This window comes from Dendroctonus ponderosae, unplaced genomic scaffold (genome assembly GCF_020466585.1).
Source record: "Dendroctonus ponderosae isolate FM_Combo_2020 unplaced genomic scaffold, Dpon_F_20191213v2 Dpon_F_20191213_5, whole genome shotgun sequence".
Taxonomy (NCBI): Eukaryota; Metazoa; Arthropoda; class Insecta; order Coleoptera; family Curculionidae; genus Dendroctonus; species Dendroctonus ponderosae.
Genome location: NW_026018715.1, coordinates 13,228,949 through 13,246,774, shown reverse-complemented (window position 1 = coordinate 13,246,774; position 17,826 = coordinate 13,228,949). Strand labels below are relative to the sequence as shown.

Here is a 17,826-nt window from a genome sequence, read left to right as displayed (position 1 = left end):
CCGGGTTGCAAATATTGAAAATCGCCCCTTTGAATATGAAGGGACCTTCCTATCATCTTTATTGGATGGATGTAGTGGAAAGAAATATCGCGTTTGTCCGATTACGAATTTTTATTCAACTGAACCGTACTGGCTAAGTGATCACTCAAAAGCGAATTCTTCAATTGAAATTTTATTTATTTAATTTTATTTAGGTATATGATTTGTATTTTGTCCAGTCTCAAATTTCCAAGTTTGCTAACAGCTATGTATTAAACTGTATGGTGTTTCCTCAGTGTACGAACTAAAATGTACATGGAACGCTCTCATTTATCCGAAAAGGCAAATTTCGAGCTTGTGAAAGACCCGAAAAAATAACAAAATCTATAATCCATCCTCAAAGATGCGCTGTAATTTTTTACGATTTTGACTGGCCGAAAGCATATCGAAGTTAAAAATAAGCTTGCTTCTTGCCATGCGAAAAGTGCACTTAAAAACCGTCGTCAACAATGCTTCTAGGAAAATTCCTATTTATGAAAAATGGAAATCCAAAGAGGGACTTGCAATTCGTATTGAAACCGACACAGTTTCATTAAAATTTTATTCAGCAAAACCAAGTTTATGCGAGATTCTCGAGCCAGCGAAACTGTAGCGGCAGTTGCGATGCAGAAAAGAAATGTTTTTCCTCCAAGAAATCTACCGGATTTAGTTTCTTTATAGCCGAGTTATGAATTTATCAAGTAAACTTGATGATCCAAATACAAAAGTGGTTAAATTGACTGGCTGACTTTATTGTGATTTTTAATCACTGTGCAAGCAAAACGGTTGCAGCGGATTTTTCCTCAAAAATTCAAAACTAGAGACAGGAAACTTTCCCAGTCCAATAAAGATTCTTCAGTCTACAAGTTCCAGATTTTCCATCGGCTGGCAAAAGAGCGATTGTTAGTAAAGAAGAATAAAAATGCAAATTTCACAGTTTATTCAGGACATGTGAGTCTATAAACATTGACCAAACCATGCCAAAAAAGCACTTTATCAGGATGTTTTACGATGCGGCATAGTGGTTCAAAGTGATTTTTTCGTCCATATGCAAGTTCACTTTCAGAAAATCGAAACTTCCGAACAGAACAGACTTGCGCCTCAAAAAATTAACCATTTACTGAAGACAACTTAGGCTCAACTTCTGGAGAATCATCTTAAAATTCGGCTTTATCTTCATTTTTCACCACTTGGCAACAGTCGCGGTTGCAATAGAATTTGTCCATTCATATTCAGCCTCACTTCAAACAATCGAATCTTGCAAACTGAAACAGTTTCATAAAAATCTCATCCAGCCAAACCAATTTTATGCGGGATTTCCACAGTGAAACTGTAGCGGCAGATGCGATGCAGAAAAGAAATATTTTTCCCCCGGAAATGTGCGGGATTTAGTTTCTGTATAGCTAAGTTATGAAATTATCAAGTAAAATTGCCGATGCAATAAGAAAGTAGTTAAATTTGTACGTGGTGAATCCAATATAAAGCGACTTTTGCGATGCGATTCGTTTTGCTGGCTGATATCAAAAGACCGTCTGATCGAATAAATGAATATTTAGTACGCAGCTTAATCGGTTCTACCCTTTCGGTCGCTCTATGCAAATTGGTGACACCTAGATAACTAAGCGTTGGCCTCATAGTCAGGAAATTTGAATTTTAGCCCTGATGGAGACGCCAGTGTTTATTTGCTTTCATTAGTAGAAGCCAACATTGTCTTTAAACCATTTAATTAAAGACTGTTGTTTTTCCAGAGAAAATGTAGTTGACTCGTTAAGGGCAGACTGGTTGATAGATTTTTGAAAAAATAGCCTGACTGTTCAAGGAATTGTTTCAATTCACCGAACCTTTTCTTTATTGCTTTCCCTTTTTGTGTCTTTATCGGGGCACAATGCCGATTCTGCCCTCGCCTGCTTTGCATGAATGTGGGTTTCTAGTATTTTCATACAACAATTTCCAGAACAATATTGTGTAGGCGACAATTCACACTCTACTCAATTTACCATCAGAAACCTGATTTTTTATGGGAAATTTATAGAATATTCCCACAGCTTTGCAGCTTAAAACAGCTGGAGGCGGAGGAGAACAAAGCTAATGGTATTCAATTTGCTGCAAGCAGATTTATATGGATCGACTCCAAATAGCTTGATGAATCCTCTTATAGAGAAGCTTTAGCGCAACAAGCTACTGCCCTTTGAAAGCCCGTGTTTGGGGTTGTTTTCAAGACCTCAATTTCCTCTTGTGATGATGCACTTGATAAGCATTTAAAAAGAGACTTTACATTGATAAAGTCCTTTGAAACTGTTCAGTGGTGTAAAATTTTCCAGTTTCAAGCCATGGCCACAAAAACCTGATTCAATAAATACCTTTATCCCAAAAATCGAGCTGCATTGTGTGCGTCCAAGTAAGCATACATCAGTGCATGATTTATGCGCTCGCTCGCTTAACATTAACTTCTGATTCTGAAATAAAAAAAAAACTGGTTCAGTGCTCGAAGTCACTAAGGCATTTTACGCAATATTTCATAGAACAAACACATTAAAAAGCTCTTTTATCGAACGCCAACGCGTTAATGTGCCTCATTCGTGCAGCTAAAAATAAATTAATATTAATAGTTTCAAAGAGAATTGAAAAAAGTGCTTTTCCCACACAAGCAAACGAATATTTAAAAAGCCGTCTTTTTAGATAATGAACCATCGATAAGGAAATGTTGGCAGTTTTCTCAAAAAAGTCTTGACTTCAAGACGTTTTAGGTTTGCGTGTTTTTTTTTCTGAGTTGCAAAATCGACTCAGACATGACGCTGCTTTTTCGAAGTTTCGCAAGAACCATTTGAGCTACAGAGTTCGTTTTGGCATCGATGGATAGAAAATTGAAAACTCGATTCAGTCAAAACATTAGTGGGGAAAGTCGAGTAGTTTTCACCCAGAAAGCGAAATTTGAATATCAGACACTTAGGTGCAAGATTATGCCAAAATTTCATGTTTTCCGACCCGTTTTTGTCCATTTCTTGAGAGCAAAATGAGAAAGAACGCTCATTTTTGCATCATTCTCGAGAGAACTAAATGGTCTTTTTAGAAAGTAAACCATCAATAAGGAAATGTTGGCAGTTTTCTCAAAAAAGTCTTGAATTCAAGAAGTTCTGTATATCCAGCTCGGTAATTCTTACCGAGTCCGAGGATGTCTTCTAGTTTGGTACAACTTTTGTTTACTCAAATCTTAAAACGTTCGTGACTGCTTACTGATTCCGCTTGTTAATTGAATGTTTTTCTACTCTATAATGTCGACTTGATAGACATTGGCTTCTGCTAAGTAAATCATAGATTATCGTGAATAAATAAATTGATGCCTCTGATTTACTGGAACAAACATAAATATTTTCAATGAAACCGTTTTTAACGAACTGCGGAAATATCGGATGGGAAACTATTGCCAGCTACATGGGGAAATTAAATTTGCACAGCTGAATAAATCGAGCTAAAAAAACCAAAGTTAGTGAACCTTAAAATAAATAAAATATAAAGAATGCAATTTTTACAGTATTTTGCCAATGTTTTATAATTAAACCAATTCCATCAAGAACAGTGGAAAAATCTGTGGATTTTTTTGGAAAATCAAATTGGGCAATAACATCATAAAGGCCGCTTTCCATTAGCTAGAAAATTAAAGGTTTATGGGCCCTAATAAAAATAAATATTGGGTCGGTCAACATCACCCAAATACGACCGAAAAGAGATATTTATCTTACTTTATTATATTGCCGCATCAACCACAGCTGCTGTGGACTGTTATTTTTATTTAGTTGATTTTTGCGACATAAAGGGGCAATGAAAACGCACTTTTTTCAATAAAACCTTTAATTCGCTTCAACTTCTTTAGCTATTCTGTCCTAACAAGAGCGAAGTTGTTCCATTTCAGTGCAAAAAGGGCACATAAAAATGAAAAACAACTGAGCTAATGTGGGTTAAATCGATGCAGCATGCTTTATTGTTGTCCGAAAAAACACATTGCGGTGTTGGAAATTTCTGGAATTAATTTTGATAGAATTTGAACATAATAGAGCAATTTAACATAATGATACTTCATGAATAATTGGAGCAGTTTAATTTTAATGGGAGATTATTGGCGTATAATGTTTATGCTAATGGACGCAATAAATACGCGCGGTAAAGTGCCTAGTTGAGTATCATCACGAGTAAAAATCTGAACAATATGAAGAAAGCATGAAAAGAAGCAAATAAATCGACAATTTTCCCTTTGCTTGGCAGCCTTTCGCTGATTTTCTTGATGCTCAAGTTTCCCTGCACCATTTTCCAAAGGAATGGCGAACAAGGCCATTAACGCCGTTTGCTTATAATTTAGTAAACATAACACTGACGTAATGGAAATTTAAGTGTCATAAACAATGTGGTATAATGTTTTTATTAGACTTTGCTGCTTGGGCGAGCCTCCGAGCTGAAAGACGGACATCTTAACTTTATTGGATTCCTGATGGTGTAATAGTGGGCTAAATGGGCTCTGGAAGTAATGCCAGGGCATGTTTACAAGATTTTCAGCACCCTTTCATGGGAATTTCTTTGGCTAAGTGCACTTTACCAGTGCATATTAGCGGCAGCATCTTTGAGGAAATTAAGTGGTTTAAACTTCAGCTAATGAGGAATCAAAATTGTAATTTTAAAAGTGAAATGCCAAATTGACAAATTCTTAGACGAAGAAAGAATTTTTTTTTGATATACGATGGTAATTTTAATGTCTTTGATGTTGAAACTGCTAAAAAAAAGCGATATTTTGAAGACAAAGTTTCAGAAGTTTTGCACTGCTGCATTGGTCACCCTGTAGAATATTCGTCCGTAGGACTGAAATTTTGGAAAAACGCTCACTGACGGAGGAAGAATTGGTCTACATAACGCTTCAAACATAAATGAAGTGGTTTGCACCCTTCAGAAATCATCCAGTTCCAAACTTAGGGTAAGTGTTGGCCTTTTTCGAGCAGTTTTAGCAAAATGTTCGATTGTCTCACAGCTGGCTCCAAGGAAGCGATAACCCACAGAAAAAAATGTAAAATTGAAAAAAATTGACCAAACCAATTTTAAAATTGAAAATCAGTTTGGAAAACCGCAATGTGGAGCGTGCACGATTGTCTTCATGGAATCAGAAGTTGCAAAGTATGGCATAAAGATTCGTTTTTTTGGCGGAGAAAATATTGAGAGCGAAGACTTTTCAGAAAATTTATCGGTTTGCTTTGATCAATTTACCGCTTTCCATTAAAAGTTCTTTAATACTCTTTAAAGAAAAATTAACAGATAAAGATTCTGCAGGGTACAATCTGTGTGTACATATTTCTGATTGCTGCCCGCGATTGGATTTCTGTTTGAAGCGTTCTCTAGTCCAATTCTTTTTGCGTCAGTTGGTGTTTTTAAAATTTGTACTCCTGGACCGGTTCCTTATGAAACATCCAACATTTACTTACCCAGTAAAAACAGTTTCCCTGAAAATATCTAGGTATTTTTTGGATAGGTAACAGTTCCCCATAGTACAGAAAACACAGTAAAAGAACCGAAATATCGTTCAGATATTCAAATCGTCGATAAATTTGATAAAAATGCGAGAAATGTCGGTAGATTCACAAGTAGGTCCTCCCAAGAGATGCCGTGTGGGTTCTCAGCTCTACGCCTTCCAACCGGCGATTAGACTTTTCAATTTTTCGGGTTATTTTTAAACTTGATCGACAGCAACATAAATATTATTCGCGAGCTTGAGCAGGATTTTCGACAACTTGCTGGGCGAGTTTTTAAAGCATCGGGGAAGTAAAAAAAATCTTATCCCCAGAAGGGAATGTTTTTGAACCGTCTTGGATTGATTTCGGGGCTGCAAACATCCAAAAATATTATTAGGTAGCTTCAAACCACCTCATTCGGCGGTGTAAAGAGTTTTGACTTGAAACCCGCTCAAAAGGCTTGGTGGAAACAATTCATTTGCAGTTGGAGGGATTTTCAACTCCGGTGCTTGAAGTGGCTGGAGAGCCAACATCAAAGAAACCATGCCAGTTTTGCGCTTTGATTTCGAGCAGCAAACGCCACATAGGAACTATTATTAATACAAGAACAGCGTTAATTTCTACATCGTGTTTCCAGTAAAACTGCAAGGAGTTTGGTTGATGTCTCTTACAGCATTCGCGAATCCACCAATTACTCGTTTTTTTGGATTGACATTCGACAGGAAAATGATCAATTTCTGTGTTTGCTACTGCATAATTTCATTATGAGGACACACTTGATTGAATAAAAGGTACAATTAAGCGCTCTTGTTGATAACTGGAGTTATCCGAGCAATTACTCCGCCTAACTCGCGTTTGATAAAATGAGTGGAACTTTTCCTAACAGTGTAACACAGAAACATAATGTATTATTTATCTAGACAACTAACGATTTGAATAATGGCCATTACCAAATAGCCAGGCGACTATTAATAAATGTCGTCGCGATTAATGAGGAAATTAAACTCGTATCATTAACGGAACTGTTCCAAGGAAGAAATTCGATGGACAGGCACTGTTTTACGATACGGTATTTTATTGACAAAGTTCAGATAATGTTTATGGCTCGTAATATTCTATTGAGGGTTTATTATCTTTAGGATGTTTTCCTAGTGATATAAACAGTCGCTTTTAGATAGAACTTGTGACATACCAAAGCTTAACATTGGCTGCTCTGCTAGCGGGTTTAGGACTCGATCGAATTTAATATTCCTTAATAAAAAATCCCGAATCTTCAGCTCTTGCTCAGGACTATTTTTAATGCTGAACAAGAGCAGAATGTTTTCCCATTTATTTGGGTATTCATCAAAGGCAATTCTCGATGCTAAAATGCGTTCACTACTCAGGCTTGCATCAGTCAATCAATTTGATCAAGGGTCTTGGTAAGGACCTAAATTCCAGGCCGAAACGTTCCAGTTCCAGAACAGACAGTATGAAGTTTCCATCCCAAACAAAAAAATCTGTTAATGGCAAATTCCAATCTCACAATCCACTCCATCGGGATTAGCTTATTTATCAGTAAGTTCCTTATTTACTTTCTAACTTAGCTGCTTAAAATCCAATTTTAACAGATTAAAGCAGAGTGCCATTGAATTTTAGGAGTCATTAGTATTCAGCAACTTCCCTGAAAGTAGTTCGGGCTTATCGCTGGCATAATTCCATGTAGGAGACTTGAGCCTTCTTTCCGCGTGCTATTGTGATTTAGTAGCAACCAAAGCATAAAAATGCCCTAAAATTTTGCGATTTAATTGCGGCTGATTGAAATCGATCGAGAAACTCATGAGAAACTTGCTTGAGGCAATGCTAAGGAGTGGAACTGAGAGGAAATAACACTCAGCATAAACTGGCTTCTTTTAGGAAAGGAAACCCTCAAGCAGATATGTCTGTTTAAGAGTGAAAGTGCCGGTTAAATAGCTTGGTGAAGCAACAAATCAAGTAGCCAGCGGAATTGAGTTGCGGTTAGAGCTGAAAATAGAACCGTTTTACTCAGTTATTGGATTAATACACCTGCAATTAGTAAATTACTTCCCATCACATGCATTCGCTTGCCGACAAGCCACTAATCTCTCTCGTCCGGAACAACGCGGTTTTCGCTTGTTTTTGAGATCAATTTATCGTCTACATTTATACACATACAGAAACGCGTTTATATGCAACTGGAAATTTGACCTCAATTCAACTAAACTGGATGGCGTTCAGCAACTTCTTTGCTACTTTCAATGTCTGCTCATTTTTTGAGCCCGTCTCCTTGATGCCCTACTGCCACTATGCCTATTATATAATTCATTCGCTATTCTTTACTGCCACTTCATTCTGCCGAAAAGATATTTCTGAAAGTTTGCCGGCGCAGAAAAAGACAAAGGCGAAAAGAACTGTATCGCAACAAGATGAACATAATGGGAAAAAGTTTCGCAGTCTTATTGCATAATTGAGTTCGCCCATTAAAGTGTTTAAATATTTATGAAAACCCGGTCATTCATAGAGAAAACTTTGAAATAAATAAAGCAAGTTCAGGTCAATGGATTTGGAGGATTATGGCACATGTTTTATTTAACAGTGGTGAAACCCAGGAGGAAAAAAGAGGCAGAATCGTTTATGAAGCTTGATCATTGAGATTACGGAGCAGAAGTCAACATTTACAGTTTTTAAGGTGAAACAACGGGAATTGCCTGAAAAATTGTTTAGAAATTGTTTATTCATTTGCAGAGTCACGAACTGTCGAACTGAAAGGTTTCGAAAACGCTATGAAGAAGGGAAAACAGAAATCCTGAAAGTCATCATGAAATCGTACTTCATCCGGATTTTATCCTGTGCAGGCTCACTTTTAAAAATTTTGAACTTCCAAACTGAAACAGCTAGATTGATGAACTTTTAACAATCTAATGAGGACACTTGAAGCTAAAAATCTCCAAAACAATCGTAAAATGGGACTTTATACTAATTTTGACCACTTGGAAATAGCTGCGGTTGCAAATTTTTCCATTTATGTGCATGCTCAATTTTAAAAAATTGATGCTTTCGAACCGTTTACTGCCTATGACTGAATCTACAAACTCTCAAAATCAGCGGAGAATTGCACTTTATTCTGATTTTTAATCACTTCGCAAACAAAGCGGATGCAAGTGAATTTTTCGTCCATGTGCACGATTTTTTTTTCAAAAATTCAAGTTATTGAACCAACCAACTAGAAGAGGGAAAATTTAACAGTCCCATTATTCAGATTCTTTTGTCTACAACTTGGGAAAATTGTCGTAAAATAGGACTTTACCCCGATTTTTAATCGGGTGGCAAAAAACGGGGTTGCAAGTGAACTTCGCTTTTCACATCCATGTGCAGGCTCAATTAAAATAAATTGAAACGACTGAAAATTGAACATTTTAACAGTCAATCGAAAATATCCGATGTTTCAAATATTGAAAATCATCGTAAAATTCCGCTTTTTACTGATTTTTACCGCCTTGACAAACATGGAGATTGCAAGTGAAATATTTCATACATTTGCATTGCATTTGCTGAATTTCAAAAATTTAGAACTTTCGAATAAAAATAGCTAAACTCAGAAAATGTTAACAGTGTAGTCCAGACACCTCATGATCCTTAATCACTTGTGAAAATAAGCGGTTGTAAGTAAATTCACTTCACACAAATAAGTTAATTTTCAAAAATTCTAAACTTTCAAAATGAAATAACTAGTAAGATGAAACTTTACCAGTCGAATAAACATGCTTGAAACTAAAGATTCCCAAGATCATCGCAAAACCACGCTTAATCCAGATTTCTTGGCAGTTGGCAAGAAGAGCGTTTGCAAGTACATTTTTAGTTCATGCGCGGTCTCACTTTCAAAAATTCAGAACATCCGAATGGAAGCGATTAGAAGCTCAAATTTTTAACATTTCACTGAAGACAACTGAGGCTCAAAATACGCAGAATTATCCTAAAAATTCCTCCTTATTCTGATTTTTAATAATTCGACAACACTGGCAGTTTCCAGAAAATGTTGCCTTTGTGTTCAAGCTCACTTCAAAAATTCGAAACTTCCAAACGAAAACAACTGCAGAAATGAAATTTAAACAGTCTAGTGAAGACATTTAAGTCTACAAATTCGGCAAATCATGATAAAATATCAGGCGATCCTGAATTTTAATCAGTCGACAAGAAAGCTGTTGCAAGCAATTTTTTAATTCAGATGCGGCCCCACTTTTACAGCTCAAAACTTCCGAATCGAAACGACTTGAAACTTAAAATTTTAACCATTCACTGAGGCTCAAATATACGCAGAATTATGCCAAAAATTCCTCTTTATTCCTATTTTTAATCACTTTACAACATATATCACAATATCAGTTGATCCTGATTTTTAATCACTCGACAAAGAGCGGTTGCAAGTAACCTTTCCATCCATGTACAGGCTTACTGTAAAGGTTGAGTTCAATTGTTGCAGATATTCTACGTCTGACGTCTAAAAAATATATTTAATTAAGTCAAATAATGGCCAATTTATTCATATTATTCCCTGCCAACGAGAAATTTCCTTTATATAACTGAGGCTGAGGAGATAAAAGGGAAATAGTGAACAGGCCAATATGACTGGCAGGGATGTCTGTAATGAAAGACAAACAAGAATACTGTAAACATTTCCCGTTTCACTGATAATTTCCTATTTAAGGCAGGATAAATTCTGCAACAAATTAGAGCTGAATATTTTCAGCAACTACTTACATTTCGCTCATTGAAATCGAGCAATATATCAAAGGTTGGTGACACAATGAAAGCATGTAAATCCTCATTTAGTTTCATTTAGCACGATTTTGGATAGAAATAGCCGAGCTTTGGCAGTATCGCACTAACGCCAACAATTGTTTGATATCCCGCACGCATTTTGCCATAATCTCAAAATTAGCTGGAATGCGTAATTGAAGTTTGCAATTATCACATTTGCGTTAGAAAATACTGTGCATTGGCGCCAAAAATTTTATTTATAGTTCAATCATTAAGGCAAATTCTGCTCAAATTTGCTAAGGATTTTCCAGCTTCCAAACCGATTTATCCGATAGCTTAAGACGCCGGTGGTGGATTAGTGCAGTCACGTTCACTTCGTGTTATTTTTATTACATAATCAAACTCATTTAGTACACACAGTAAATTGCTGATAACCGCTAAATAACGACGAAAAATTGTTCAGCAATTATCGTCTGTTGGTGATAATTTTGGCGTTGTGGTACTACTTATTAAGACACGTCCATATCAGGCTTACGTGCGAAGGTTTTCGATACTCAAAAGTCAAATTAATTCAAAATTTTCTCAAACAGTTAATTCATGCATGGTCAGTCCAACTCTTTTAACAGTATCTACTGCTGGGTAGATCGCAGACTAATAAAAAAATTATCGTTTCACAATCTACATAAATTTAGACGCTCGAAACGGGCTAAGCTTAATTAAATTAATTGAATTTTTCTGTTTACACACAAATAAATTTAAGCTAATTATATTGATTAGTCTGCAATCAGGCTGTGCGGTTCAGGTGTTTACTTCGCCGCTTAAACAAACGTTCTGCCTGTTGGTTTTGCCCCAATTTTTCTCAACTGATCAACAATTGATTTTGCCATTAGTTCACGTTTCAAATGTTTCAGTTGCTTTCTAATTAAGCTGGAAAATGGAATTCAATTATAAGGGTGTGAATGAGGTGAATGTCGCACATTTCAAACCCTGTTCTTTGCCAAGGAGAAAACTGCTTTTAACGCAGAGTGAGTTTCATTTAGTTGCGGAATTGCCCATTATTCAGTGTATTTATCGTTCAACAATCAAGCATTTATTCGATTGGCTAGTAAAAAACATTTTCATCAAATAATCCTGGAACAAGCATTAAGTATGTTTTCGCAACATACTTTGGAGTTCGAGTCCTAATAAGTTCTTTGAAGTTTAGCCCACTTTCTTAGCGGGCCATTTAACAACTTTGGTCATTTTCTTTTGCCTTTGGGCCAAGTAATCTGCAAAATTGCAAAGCTGAATTCCAACAATCAATTATTTTGTCGGCAATTAATCAAAGTGACAACACAAATGCCCATCTGAAAAACATATTCCTTCGGGCCACCTCTCTTCAGCTTAAGCCCGTTAAACTTCGATTGCTCGCTAACAAGTTGGAAATTAGATTAGCAATTTCGGGGGCCATTTCCACACAGATTCTCCCGAAATTGTAAACGGCACAATAAGTTTCCTAATCAATATTTGTCAGCTTCCATTAGTCGCTTATATACCATGGCGGAAATAACGGATCTTTCCTAATGTCGATCGATTAAATTGTAACAAACAGCCATTTCTCCTCCGGCCGCCAAATATAATAATCCTTTTCTAAACAAACGATGGAAATCTCGCACGAGGCGCATAATCGCCTCAAAGCCATTGTTTTTGCCATCTGAATTATGCGGAACTTTATTGCAATAATTCGCCATTTAATTCGCGAAGCTTTTGCCGGTATAATTTCGGATTTTATAAAGAAAACACAAATTTATTTGTAAACATGTAGGCAGTCCAAATCTGCTCAGATGACTTTATTGGCCATTTGCTGTTCTAACAACCACACGAAGTTCCGATATATTTATTAGCCAATTATTTTCGCCACTATCCAGAGAAAGCGGCTTAATTTCAGCGAATAATATCCATATTGCAGTTAAAGGAAAAATGGAGCATTTATAGCCGAAAGGCGGTGTAAATATCGCAGAGGCAACACGATCTATAAACTTTTAAGACCGTCATAATTTCGCCCAACTGAGACCATCTTTCGAAGATTTTCGGATTTAATTAAGAAAGTTGAACAACAATAAGAGCAGAGCTTAACACTATTAATCTAGCTTTAAGGGGCGGTTTATCTACTGCATTACATGAAGGATTTTTTTCAAAACTTAATTTTTTGCTACGGCTACTTTTTTAATTGGCAATTTAAATCAAATGAGCGCGCAGAAACTTCTGCGTTTTTTTGGGGTTGTTGTAGGCCGTTGTCAAAAACAATTTCTTTCTCTGAGTCTTTCGTCTTCTGAGTCGAGCCAACCACACCAGGTTCAACGCAAAAAAGCTACAAGCATCAGCTCCAAATATTCCTGTTTAGTTAAATTAAATTAATTTCGATATTGAGCTGTTCAAACCGATTCGATTCACTTTCGTCTAAATTTGCGGCGTTTTGTTTGGAAACTGGGGCTTTATTTGACAAAACGCCAAGTCGCGTGTTGTTCGCTCTGGATGGTGAATTGTCTGGCTGCTTGTGGCATTCATAAGATCATCGCTTATTGGATTTTCCATAGCTGTCAGATAATATATCCAGGCAATAGCAGCCCTCCAAAGATAAAGTGATCCACAAACGGGAAATACTCTAAAACAATGGCTGTTTTCCAGCTTTACCGGATTTCACATGGAGCAGCAGTGCCTTCGGGGAAATCAGATCTAACACAGCATGAACTAGACTAACCTAAACGACGCTTTGTTCCATTTATCCCATTTTTGCTAGGAGATTTGCAAAAATGCTTGCTGTCTTTCCATGCAGCAAATTACGTCTCAGTTATTTTAGTCATCAGCAAGTTCATTGAGCAAATAAGTTCACAAGAAAACTTGCTCTAGTTGAGCTTCCTGGATACTAACGACTATTTGCAACCGATAAAACTCAAACGGCAAGTTGGCATAGTGGAAGATTTGCGAATGAAACCGATTTTCAATTTGAGCAACTTTGAAGTCGTTAAATAAGTTGCGGAAAGTTGCGATACCTCGAAAGTAAAAGATCGCGTAAGCCGCAATCGCAAAAATCTAATCCTCACGATCGAGGCGAACTAAAAGAAGGCGACTGTTGGCGTTGAAATTGAAAAGTTGGCAAAGTAATCAAACAACTGGCTGAGAAACAACGCCATTCTCAGTATTTGTGTTATCTCTTAAGGAAATCGGTTCGTTGGGAAAACATTGAAGAAGGGTGGAAACTCACAAATGAAACGGAGGCCTGCCATCGAAAACTTTCCCACTCAGACCAGCAGGAAAATATGGGCCCGAAAAGCTTAGGAAAATTGTTATTGGAAGTGTTTCGATTAAAATGGGTCAACTTCGTCCCAGTAACGTGACGATCGATTGCCGGCCCCCAAATGGCCGCTTTTTATACTTTCTGGGTCCACTTTTCAACCTTACGAATTCTTTATGCCGTTAAGCAATCTAAGCCAACCGCTAATTACAGTCAAACCCTCCCGCAGAGCTTGTTTGTTTCGCCGGAAACGGGAATCTGAATAAAACACAATTAACCGACGCTACCGTTTATTTCAATCGCAAATGAAGCCGAAAACAATAAGTCTTTTCAAGCAACGTGAGCAAGCAATATTTCCCACCTAAAAGCACTGCTTCTGTACGCGAAATATAATTTTTACCTGCTTTATGGCAAAGTGAACAATGGAAATTGCAATCGATATTTGCTAACGTTTCTTTTAAGCAGTTAGAGGGACTACCGAACGAAACTGTGATTTGGGGTGTTCTATTAAAATCGCACCTTTTTATTAATTTTCACAGACCTTTTGCCTTTATGGTTACGTCTGGATGCACCATTAGAAATTGGAAAATAGTTTTATTCCATTGGAAAACTACTTAGGAGCATGATGAGAGTAGTTGGTTTGAATGGCAAACTTGGCTACTATTTCCTACGGTTTTTACCTACATTTCTCAAATTGTCGCATTTTTTCATGGTACTAGCAAAAAAACACTAAAAATCCACGCTTTCGCTGACATCATTTGAACAACCGATATTTTTCGGGTTTGTAGACGATCGACGCATTGGAAAACCACCAATTATTCAAATTAACCCACTATTCTACACATCAAAAAACTAATACATTGCATAATGTTAAAACTCACTTCCTTCAATAAATCATCAAAGTCCTCCCTAGTCTTTAGCAGCTTCTCCGAGCTAAAGCCTCATAACTGTGAATTGGGGGGCCAATCTTCTTTAAACCTGTAACTAAACAGAAATTGCTTTGTAGACAAAAAAACTGTGGCTTTCCATCAAGTAAAACCAGTTTGTTTTAAACTAGACCTCACTGAAGTTTAGCAATTGAAAATGTGGCATGATACTTTGAAGAGAAATTGTATGTCTCGGTTTAAAAGCTTTACATTTTAAACAGTGGAAAAGTTTCTTGCCAGCTCGTTCGCGCTTTAAAAGTCGCTTTTTTCTTCGTTTATGTGCACCTCAGTTCCTAACTGTTTAAGTTCAACAGTTTTACGATCCCGGCTCGTTAAAAAGTTAATTGAGTACTTTCTCATCTGGAAAGTTTCGATGTACTTGAGAAAAAATAGCGATAAAGCGATTATTGAATAACAACAATTTCCCACATTTACCGACGTGATTCCTGAGTGGAAATGTTCAGTCATTATTTTCGCTTTTAGCTGGGCGTTTGTCGGCGAGTTTTAGAGTGAAACTTTGAGAAACAAGGCCACAACAAAGTGGAGAAATCGGAATTTCAATCCCACTGGCTGCCTATCTGGAAATTGCCTCTTAAGACTAGTTATTTATATAAGAAAACTGCAGTTTGCAACTGTAAATAGCAGGCAGTAACGAGGTCTTCACTTATTCCCCTTCAGATGGCTTTATATTTCTGCAACAATTGCAGCCTTGGAATGTGATTTATGCAGCTCTTTCAGATACATCAATCAAGATAAGTTTGCTGTTGTTTCCTTATCGTTTGGTTTTATTCTAGGAAAAATCAATAATCAACGCGATTTGTATGCAAATTCTCTGGGCTGGAAAGTTCAGAGCGCTTTAAATCGTGAATATTTCAGAAGAAACAACATTTTTTGGGGGTAAACCTAATGAATCACCAAAACCATCCTAATCTCACCTACATTTCCTTTAAATTGCATTATCCATCGCCCAGATAGAATAAGAACAAGTCGAGCTTCCTCAGTATGCCAAACCAACCCCGGGCGGCTTAAAATCTCGGCAGTGTTTTGGGGTGGTTTTTGGGGAGAAACTCGATCTGACAAGAGCGTGAGGAGGGGGTGCAAAATCGATTTTCCCACCGAATACAGGTTTAATGGACTTTTGCTAAACTTATGGATAAATGAATGGGATGGGATGACTGGCAATGTTCTTCTATTTAGAAGCGCGTAACCATAATAAACGAGGTAATTTATTATCATCACCTATAGTGTCTAAATAAATATGATTTCGATAGGGAGATGTTCAAATACTATGCGAAGGTACACGTTCGCTTTAATTGATACTAATTTCATTAAATATTAGGAGTTTTATGATGCCAAACGTCCAAAAGTGGCAACATCGTGTGGGAAGTAAACGATTAGAAATTGTGCTCATTCACGCTAGCAGACTTTGGTTGTTCTTGAACAAAAATCGCTTACACCATTGCTTCCAGGTTGCAAAATTGCACAAGTTTATTATTTGTGCAAACAATTAAAATTCATTAAACATTTAGCGGATTGTTTTTCGGAAAAAAGCAACTCGGCAATTTTTTTGTTTGCAATTGCCATTTTTGTACCAAATTTATTAATGCAATGCGGTAAAAAATCTTGCAGTTTTGCCGAAGAAATGCGCGTGCAAAAAGCAAAAGTTCAACTTAAAATAGGTCTAGTAGAGCAAATCGAATTTGGCAGAATCAAAGAGTTTCGCACAATCGAACATCGTCTAAAACGGGCAGGCGATTTGAGAATAAATGCAAAACTCCAGTCGCTTCTCGAGAAATAATTAACGGGGCAGAACCTAATTTTCCATGATTCCTTTTTCAAATAAAACAGCAGCATTTGAACGGCGTTGAATCGAGGATTCCTACTTAGAGTTGAGTGCGCTCTTAAAAAAATTAGTGTTCGCGGAAGGTGTTTTCCAAAAAATCTGCTCAAAGTGGCAATTCTAGCCGGCGTCTCATAGTTTTAGGCATTTTAAGCAAATTCACTCTGATTTCAAAGGCTTCCACTTTAATGTTGCAACTGAAATGAATGGAAAAATTCCCGTTAAATCATGTTATCGAGCGAAATTTCCTAACAGACAACCTAGAAGATCTTCTCAAAAAGCCTCAATCCAATGTTTACTTAACTTCCGACAATGAACAGTCTAGCAGACGTTTTTTGACAATAATTACGCTCGTTTATACAGAATTAATGAAAAATTGGCATCTTGATAGGCCATTAACACAAGAAATTTACGACTAACTTAATTTATATGATAACACCTCTATCTGACATAAATTAACCGCCCGTTGTTTATGGCTGGAATTTTGAATTTCATTAAGCCCGGATATTATGCAAATCGACGGTTATATGAGAAATAGTTAAGCAATCGAAATACTTTTTCGCGTGTTTGATGGAAATGGAGGCAGATATACTGAAGGTGATAAAGATGGCAAGGAAATTGGAAAACACTATGGCTAGACTGGGAACATTCCAGTTGCGTGCCAGTTTCTTTTTTTAAATAAATCCGCTCCTAATTGGTTCATTTAGTGAATGAAGCGCTCAATGGGTTCTGATTTATGGATGTAAAACTATATCCGAAGGAGGAAAGCGACGGATTTCAATTCGTCGAAAACTCAACACTTAAGTGGAAACCAAACTCGTGGCCGGCAATAAAACTGTTTATTTGTATTTTTTCGCCCAAGTGAGATGCGCTTTGACGACTCCCCAGGAAATCGATTTGTCCCCATTTGCCGAGCACAATAAACGCATTAGAGCGGAAAGATAATTTATATTTTTCATTGATCAACWTMGAGAAAAATCGGTAATAATTAAAAMTGTTTTCGAAGAGCGTTCAGAAGACTTTAACACTTTTCACGTTCTTTCGCCCATGTATTTGGTGTGTGTTCCCATCGGGCTGGTGAACTCTAATAGGCACGAAACCTGTTCCGGGGGTGCCTCAGGTTACCACCTACTTTGACTATTCTGAAAGTATCCAACTATTAAATAGACAAATCCAGCCAAAGTTCGTGGCGGATTAATTGGAAAATCCAGTTAAAATTTCCCACTAGAGCCTCGCACCCGCTTTGGAAACAATCATTTCCAGTCGATTCTGATTCTCGATAAATCACCATCATTATATTGTACATCTCCAAAACACTTGCCAACTTTACCACCGAGGGTGGCGTTCTGTTGAAGTGGTTCCGCGTGCTGGATTGCTAATTATTTAAACTTCCATTTTAACTGGGAGTATAAATCAAATTAAACAGCACACAAAAGCGTTCCGGTTTCGTTCGGACGCAGCTTTCGGTCTGAAGTCAATCGATCCAGAATGAAAGTGAACCGTTTGTCTATTGAGTGGTTG

The 17,826-nt window shown here is 37.0% G+C and overlaps 1 protein-coding gene across 3 annotated transcripts in view; it reads right to left on the bottom strand.

Annotated features, from left to right (window-relative positions):
• The window catches only part of LOC109545442 (5-hydroxytryptamine receptor 1), a 70,436-nt gene that overhangs the window by 27,660 nt on the left and 24,950 nt on the right, over positions 1–17,826 (bottom strand). Inside the window, exons 2-3 of one of the 3 annotated variants that reach the window (XM_019916138.2) lie at positions 14,421–14,523; positions 2,379–2,474 (exon numbers count right to left, since the gene is read on the bottom strand). The gene's annotated coding sequence lies outside the window, so the exon portion shown is untranslated. The remainder of the gene's footprint in view (positions 1–2,378; positions 2,475–14,420; positions 14,524–17,826) is intronic. The other 2 variants (XM_048667008.1, XM_019916140.2) reach the window with 2 other exon arrangements.